General features: G+C 45.8%; 1 pseudogene across 1 annotated transcript; it reads left to right on the top strand.

Moving 5' to 3' along the window:
- The first annotated feature begins 2,671 nt into the window (after window positions 1-2,671).
- LOC308417781 (heat shock cognate 71 kDa protein-like) lies at window positions 2,672-5,279 on the top strand (annotated as a pseudogene). Its single transcript has 2 exons — window positions 2,672-3,484; window positions 4,137-5,279. The product of its transcript is annotated as a heat shock cognate 71 kDa protein-like (transcript).
- The last annotated feature ends 3,619 nt before the right edge of the window (window positions 5,280-8,898 follow it).

The following is an 8,898-nucleotide window of genomic DNA, read 5'->3' as shown; positions in this document are numbered from 1 at the left end:
TCTGGGTTTTGTACATCACTGTGGCTTTGCTCTTGACTAAAACCGTGAATGAGAACTAAGACTTTACATGTTTGTGCTCCGCCTGTGTGTGTATGTGCATCACGTGCGTGTCTGGTGCCCATGAGGTCTGAAGAGGGTGTGGACCAGTGGAACTGGAGTCCAGATGCTGATGAACTGTCACAGGATGCTGGGAACTGACCCTAGGACCTCTGCAGGAGCAGCAAATACTCTTAACTGCCGAGCCGTCGCTCCAGCCCAGCACTAACTGCTCTTTAGAGGACCTGAATTCAGCTCCCCTGCTTCTGTATTGGGCAACTCACAGCTGCTATACTGCTGGTTCCTGGGGATCTGACAGCCTCTTCTGGTTTCCCTGAGTGCTCAGCTACACATGCAAATACATACACTCATACAGATAAATAATAACTAGTTTTAAAGCAATGCTGGGGCCAGGGATGTAAATGAGTTGGTAGAGAGCTGGTCTAGCTGCATGAAGCCCTGGTTTAGTCCCTACCACTTTATAAGCTCGGGCTGATCGTGTGCCTGTGATACTAGTGATCCAGAGGTGGGGGCAAGAGGGTCAGAAACTCAGGGTCATCCTCAGCTAAGTATCACATGAACACAAACACAATACTAGTACTAGAGACAGGAGCTTAGGCAGAGGATCCAGGTCTGTTTCCCAGTCGACACAAACAGCTCATAACCATCCTGGAACTAGCTCTATAGGGTCCAGCAGCTCTGGCCTCCATGGGCGTCTGGATTCATTTGCATGGGGACTAGAGGGTGACATTGCGCTCTTTTCACTTGCTCTTTACCTTTTTTGGGAAACAGTTTTAGTGTAGGCCAGGCTTCCCTGGGATTGACAGAGGTCTGCCTGCCTCTGCTCTTCTACTGCTGGAATTGAAGGCATGTGCCTCAATTTAATTGTGTGTGTGTGTGTGTGTGTGTGTGTGTGTGTGTGTGTGTGTGTGTGTGTGTGTGTGTGAGCGCTCACATGAGTGCAGGAGCCTACAGATTCATAGGGTGTCAGATTCCCTGGACCTGAGCTATTTGATGTTTTTGGGAACTGAACTTAGGTCCCCTTTAATACTCTTAGCTGTTTAACACAGAGCCCCATCTACCTTATTTTTTGAGGTGAGGTTAACTCACTGAACCTGGAATAGACTGGCTGGCCAGCAAGCTTCAGGGATCCTGTCTTCCAGCCCCTCTGTTCACACACTCCTCTCAACACTAACATTATAGACACTGTGCCCCGCTTGTTCATAAGTAATAGGATCCAAACTCAGATCCTTATATTTTAAGGAAGGCAGCCTGTACACTGAGCCTTCTCCCAGCCCAGTTTTAGTTCCTTGTTGGGAGCGTGACATTAATAAGATGTGTAAGCTTCTAGCAACTCTTTCGTAAGGGGAGTCACAAAGCATACAGACCTTACTGATGCTGCCTGGATTGGGAGTAGTTTTTAAGTTCATTGGCCCTCACTATGTAGTTTGCATAGTCACCTGGGTATTCATAGGGCTGAGTTCTGTAGTTCTAGACTTGGGCCCTTTTTTGGTATTGTTCTTGAGACACTATCTCTGCCTGGTCTAGAACTCAAGAGATCCACCTGCCTCGGCCTCCCAAGTCTTTCGAGTAAAGGTGTGTAGCTGAACTTTGTGTGGCCTTTGGAAGAAGGTTATATGCACATTTTGGAGTTTGCGGCCTGATGAGCAGCTGGGTCCTGTTGACAGCCTCAGGCCCATGTTTGTTGCAGCAGTTTTTCTTCCAGTTTCTCATCCTGCAGAGTAAGCCAAAAAAAAAAAAAAAAAGTTCACCCTATTGTATCTTTTTAAACAGGGTTTTCAGAAGTTCTGAATTTGTTAGTAAACCAGGTCCACTGCCCTGGGTTCTTCTATATACGGTGTGTGACAAGAATTGTTCCAGGAGGTAGCAATGCTACCCACTTTATAAAGGAAGTGTCACTCAAGTTTCGTTGGTATTAAACTGGTTTATAAGCCTGTTTTCCACACTCCCTTCTACAGGTTTCTCTGCTATCAATCTAAATGCACCCACAATTTTATCCTACAGATAGACTCATTAAATGGGGGCCAGCACCATGTTGTCAGAAATTTCATTGAGTATCTTTCTGAAGGAACAAGTCTCCTGTGGGATGTGCTGCAGTTGGTCTGCTGCTATAGGTGATTTAGTCAACAAGGCAAGGGACCATGCATCAAACTGTCATTCTGTAATACTAGAGAGGAGAAAGGGGAAAGTCAGATTACTTAAAAATGAAACTCAGCCTGCCTTAGGAGGCAGAGGTCAATCTGCTCTACACAGTTCCAGGCCAGCCAGGGACATTTAGACCCTGTTTTTAAAAAGAGAAGTTACCAACAAGCCAACATGTACTGATTGCCTCATTGTTTATCATAGGCTTTATTGCTTCACTTTTGAGCTTAGTTTTAGTGTTTGGGATTGTGCTGCTTGCATGATCTTACAGACTTTCTTCCCTTCCAAGTTTGACTCACTGAAATATTTCAAAAAAGTAGGATTAATAATTTTGTTTTTAGTTCCACCATTTAAAACAACAGAAACATGCTGAGGTTAGAAAAAAATGACTTAGGGTCTTATTGAATACAGAGCCAGCTCTCGGGCATTTGTGTGGTCTCATCAGCACAGCCCGGCCTACACACAAGCAATCATGTCTAAGGGACTTGTAGTTGACATTGATCTTGGCACTACCTAATCCTGTGTGGGTGTGTTCCAAGATGGAGAGGTGGAAGTCATTGTCAATGGCCAGGGTAACCACACCACACATGTTACTTTCACTGACACAATTAATGAGGTCAGATTAATTGGGGATGCTGCCAAGAATCAGGTTGCAATGATCAAACCAACAGCTTGTGATGCCAAATATCTGAGTGAACATAGGTTTGATGATGCTGTTCAGTCTGATATGAAGCACTAGCCCTTCATGGTGGTGAATGATGCAGGGAGGCCCAAGGTCCAAGTCGAACAGAGGGGAGACAAAAAGTTTCTACCCAGAGGAATTGTCTTCAGTGGTTCTGACAAAGATGAAGGAAATTGCAGAAGCTTATCTTGGAAAGACTGTTACCAATGCCATGGTCATGGTGCCAGCTTACTCCAATGACTCAGCAGTAGGCAACAAAAGATGCTGGAACTATTGCTGGCCTCTGTGTACTTCGAATCAGTGAACCAACTGCTGCTGCTACTGCTTATGGCTTAGATAAGAAGGTCTGAGCTGAAAGGAATGTGCTGATTTTTGACTTGGGAGGTGGCACTTTTGATGTGTCTGTCGATCCTCACTATTGAGGATGGAATTTTTGAAGTCAAATTAATAGCTGCAGACACCCACTTAGGAGAAGATTTTTACAACCAAATGGTTAATCATTTCATTGTTGAGTTTAAGTGAGCGCACAAGAAGGACATCAGGGAGAACAAGAGAACTGTTCACCTGCTCCGCACTACCTGTGAATGGGCCAAGTGCACTCTCTCCTCTATGGGGCAGGAAGGCCATGTTAGGAAACTGGTTGAAATCCCAGGAGTAGTAAACAAGACGACAGAAGCTTCCCAAACTCAAGAATCAGAAATCCTCAGGCTGTCATAAGCAGTGCACCAGTGCATGGTCCCACAGGAGGATGTGACATAGACCCTAGGCAGAAGCAGGATTGCCCCAAAAAGGTAGACAAGGTCTTCCCGGGCCCTGAGGCCAAGTCAATAGGAAGTGCTGGTTGTCAGGCTTCAAACCATTTCAAAAACTATTTATACGGGAGTTGAATAGTTCTGCACGAAAGTAAAGCAAGACACGGGTAGAAATCATTCTTCCACCTGAGTTCCTTTGTTCTAAAGAGCTGGTAACACCTCCAATTGGGAAGAGATTTTCTCTCCCAAAGTTTCTCACCTCTCACCAGCCCAGTTCAGCTTGGCCTGGTGCCCAGTGACAGCGGCATTCTGCCGCATCCTGCCAAGATCAGCAGCAGAGCCCTGTTCTCATGAGGTCAGGCTGGAGTTCACAGGCTCCGCTGAGCACTGATCTTACATGTCCAAGCCTGAGTTTGTGCGTGCCGGCTGAACCCAGTGAGGGAGGTAACAGGCTGCCTTTTTCCCAAAGAGCTCTGTGGAACTCCTGGCACCAGGTCCCACAGTCGTCCAGCACCCAGGCCATTATTGAGATTGATTTTCTCTAAGAGGAAATTGACTTCTATGCCTCCATTACCTGTGCTCAATTTGAGGGATTGAATGCTGACCCTTTCATGGCACACTGGAGCCTATAAGAGAAGGCCTTTCTAGATGCCAAACTAGACAAGTCACAGATCAATGATATTGTCTTGATGGGTGGTTCTACCAGAATCTCCAAGATTCAGAAACTTCTGCAAGACTTCTTCAATGGGAAAGAACTGAATAAGAGCATCAACCTCGATGAAGCTGTTACCTATGGTGCAGCTGTACAGGCAGCCATTCTATCTGGAGACAAGTCTGAGAATGTTCAGGATCTGCTGCTCTTGGATGTCACTCCTCTTTCCCTTGGTATTGAGACTGCTGGTGTTGTCATGACTGTCCTGATCAAGCGCAATACCACCATTCCCACCAAGCAGACACAGACTTCCACACCTGCTCTGACAACCAGCCCGGTGTACTCATCCAGGTGTAGGAAGGTGAAAGGACCATGACCAAGGACAACAACCTGCTTGGAAAGTTTGAGCTCACAGGCATACCTCCTGCACCCCATGGGGTTCCTCAGATTGATGCCAATGGCATCCTCAGTGTTTCTGCTGCAGATAGAGCACAGGAAAGGAGAACAAGATCACCATCACAGTGACAAGGGCCGCTTGAGTCAGGAGGATATTGAGCTCATGGTCCAAGCAGCTGAGGATGAGAAGCAGAGATAAGGTTTCCTCTAAGAATTCGCTGGAGTCTTAACACCTTCAACATGAAAGCAACTGTTGAAGATGAGAAACTACAAGGCAAGATCAACGATGAGGACGAACAGAAGATTCTTGACAAGTGCAATGACATCATCAGCTGGCTGGATAAGAACCAGACTGCAGAGAAGGAAGAATTTGAGCATCAGCAGAAAGACCTGGAGAACGTCTGACCCTATCATTACTGAGCTGTACCAGAGTGCTGGTGGCATGCCTGGAGGAATCCCTGGTGGCTTCCCTGGTCGTGGAGCTCCTCGATCTGGTGCTGGTTCTTCAGGCCCCGCCACTGAAGAGGTAGATTCAGTCAGTCCAAGTAGAGGGTATAGCATTGTTCCACAGGGACCCAAAACAAGTAACATGGAATAATAAAATGTTTAAATTGGCACCATAAGAAAGGGGGGGGGGATAACAGCATTTAAGAGCACTGGCTTCTCTTCTAGGGGGATCTTTTGCCTCTGAAGGCACTGCATAAACTTAACGCGCACATATAGGCAAAACCCATACATGTAATCTGGTGTCTAGTTGGAAAGATTTCATAATTTTAAGTGAGAAGTCATACTAGGTACATGGGTGTAATACCAGCACCTAGAAGGTAGAAGGAGGAGGACCGGGAGTTTAAGGCCAACCTGGACTAAGTAGAAGTATATACAGGGTAATTGGTCCTGCTTGTAATTTTTAGGATTGTTTTTAGAGATTATTAACTATTAATGTACATGAACTGCTTAGTAGAACAGTACCTAGAAAGTGGCTCAGTAGATGTTTGTTATTGGCAATGTTAGAGCTGACTTCATTTATCTATTTGTTTGAGGCAGAATCTTATGAGGCCCAGACTGGGCTTGGATTTGCCATGTAGTTGAAGATGAGTATGAACTTTTTACATCCTCCTGCCTCCACCTCCTAAGCCTGGGATTACTGGCATGTGTCTTCATACCTACTCTTACATGGTTGTAAGAATCACATTCAGGGCCCTTTGCTGACTCTCTGAAGAGAAGCTGTGACTAGCCCACCACTGTGTTTACAATACACTTGAGAAACTTGAAATCAAAACTCCATTAAGCATTTAAACATCTCGGAGTCTGAGCTTGTAGGGCCTGCAGGCCTTCATTGCAGGTTATGCTTTATAATCTGGGCTGGAGAGACGGCTCAGTGCTTAAGAGCACTGACTGCTCTTCCAGAGGTCTGGAGTTCAGTTCCCAGCAACCACATGGTGGTTCACAACCATCTGTAATGGGATCTAATGCCTCTTCTGCTGTGTCTGAAGACAGCTACAGTGGACTCATTTATAATAAATAAATCTTTTTTTTAAAAAAAGCCTGATCTAATGCGCAGAGTGTCTGTTTCCCGGTTGACCAGATGGATAGGAGAGGGAAGTGGTTCTGTCAGTCCTGGCAGCAGGAACAGCGAATGGCTGACAGCATTATGAAGAAAAGCAGGTCTTTCCAAATAAGCAGGTACTGTAGTGCACATAGTCAAGCCACTCAATACAAGAGTAGGACAACTTTCATAAAACTAACAAAAGTTTAGTGGTTAGCCCATCCGAGACCACTGGAGAGATGAGGATGTCGCTTAGTGGTGCAGTGTTTACCTAGCGTGCACAAAGCCTGGGTTTGCCCTCAGCATCATTCTCAAAAAAAGTTAATGAGAAAAAAAATTGAACAAAAATGGTGAAAATAAAACAGGGACCAGGAGTGGTTACATAGCATGGAAGCTTGGCTGATGTTAAACTAGTTTCTTAACTGTAGCCCTATCTGAGTTCACCACATTCAAGGCCGTGTTAGCTGACCGTGTGTGTGTGTGTGTGTGTGTGTGTGTGTGTGTGTGTGTAAGTTGCAGAAATCATCTGGCCCTTTCTGCCTTTGTAATGAAAGCATATTTAGTTCATGCAGGAGGAATTCATAGATAGATGCTGGCAATGTGTATTACCTAGTGCAGCAGTGAATATGTATGTATATATGGGTAGGTGTTCTGTTGCAAATGGAATAAACACAGTGGCACTTGACTTAGTTTAGTTACTGTGTGTTAGTGTGATAGAAGGAACAGAGTTAAGGAGGTAGCAGGCATGTTTGTGACAGTGATGTCCGGATGGCTTGAGCTCCATAGCAGAAGAGAGTACTTGAGATCACTGACCGACTAGTGAGGGAGCGAGATGTTAGAGTAGTCCTGGAAAGCATGGATTTAAGGAGGAACTTGGGCAGAAGGAAGGACACAGTTGTCAGAAGAGACAGCCAAGGAACTCAGAGGCCAGGACACTGGGTGGATCCTTTGCGGATTTCAGTCACCAAGACACCACTTGAGGCTTGCTCCACAAGGAGGCAGGGACTAAAATCTCACCGGGGTGGGAGAGGTGGTTCAGTGGTTAGTGCACATACTGCTCTTATGGAGGGTTCTGAACTGCCTGCGACTCTAGCCCCAGGGGGTTCACCAGGCCTCTGGTGCCTGCACACACATGACATACATTAACATGCACATTAAATTCCTTTACTGGTGGAAAGAGCTGTTTATTTTGGCTTACTGGTTCCAGAAGGATAGTCCATGACAAGTGGCAGTCATGGTGGCTGAAACAAAAACCCACAGGTTACATCTTTAACCACAGATGCGCACCCGGGCAAAACAGAAACAGGGCTAGATTATGTACTCAAAGCCCACCCCAGTGGCATACTTCACCAGGTGGCTGCACCTCCTAACCCTTTCTCAAAATAAAATCTTAAAAAATAAAACAAAAAAATTTAGAAGAATATGGCGACTTAGCAACAGGCGAGAAGAGAGAAATTTGCCACCCTGAGAGGAATGCAGGGGAAACAGCAGAATCTGGGGCACAAACTCAGCCACTTGGGGAATCCAGAGAGCTAGGCATCTTCACAGTAATGGCCCCTCCCCTCCCCTCGCTGTCAAGCTGTGAAGCAATGCTTGTTAAGTGGGTAGTTGTGTTCTGTGAGAAGCCATGGACCTCAGCTTTGTTTTGGAAGGCAAGGGGTTGTTTAAAGGAACAGTCGTTATTTGGTAGTGTTGCAAGATTTTATTTGGAGGCAGGTTTAGGGGTGCACATCCCTGGGGGAGGGCTTTGAGAGCGCATACATTTAATCATCGGGTCACAGTTCTGGAGCTTCAGACTATAATAGAAGTGCTATCATGATACCTAGTATAGGACAGAGCCCAAGTCTGAGCTCATCCCCACACTGTGTCAATGGCAGTTTAGCTGTTGGGTGTTCACTTTCACTCATCTCTCATTCCCCTTCTCCCCTTTGTAAAAAAACAGTATTGCAGCCTGGATTTTTTTTTTTTTTTTTTTTTTTTTTTTTGGTAATTAGACCTAAAGCCAGCAAGGTGGCCCACGGGGATAAAGGCATTGCAGTACAAGCCTGACAACCAAGTTCCCTTACCTGAACCCAAATAAAGACAACTGGCTCTGTGGTGTTGTCCTCTGAACTCATTTCACACAAACTGAACTTAAAATAAACGTTGTATTTCAGTGGAGGAAAGGCTTTAAGCTTCAAAAAGGACTAAGGGCTGGAGAGATGGCTCAGTGGTTAAGAGCATTGGCTGCACTTCCAGCAGACCGAAGTTTGGTTCCCAGCACCCACATGGCAGCTTACAGTCACCTGTAACTCCAGCTCTAGGGGACCCAGTGCCCTGCTGTGGCCTCTTGGGCACCTGTATATACACACGCACTCACAAAGAAGAAAAAGAAAGTGCTGAGTTTGTAAATTTAATTCAGAGAGTTGAACGCTTTCTTCGGAGCCTCCCCTCCAGTCACTGATAACTGACAAGAGTTTCTGTGTAAAGCCTGCACTTGCCCCTGGTGTGGAGAGTCACAAAGCCCGCCTGGGCTGAGCATCTCCTTGTCAAAAGGAGGCTAGCATCCATTTCCTCGTTATGTCATTAGCTGTTCCTGAGCATTTCCGTACACGGTTACGGAAATAAAGCAACACAGACCGAACACCTACCTGCTTCTGCAGGTGGCTGTGACGTGCAGTTAGAAGAAAGA

Source organism: Micromys minutus, assembly GCF_963924665.1.
Source record: "Micromys minutus genome assembly, chromosome: 2".
Lineage (NCBI taxonomy): Eukaryota > Metazoa > Chordata > Mammalia > Rodentia > Muridae > Micromys > Micromys minutus.
This window is presented reverse-complemented; position numbering and strand designations above follow the sequence as displayed.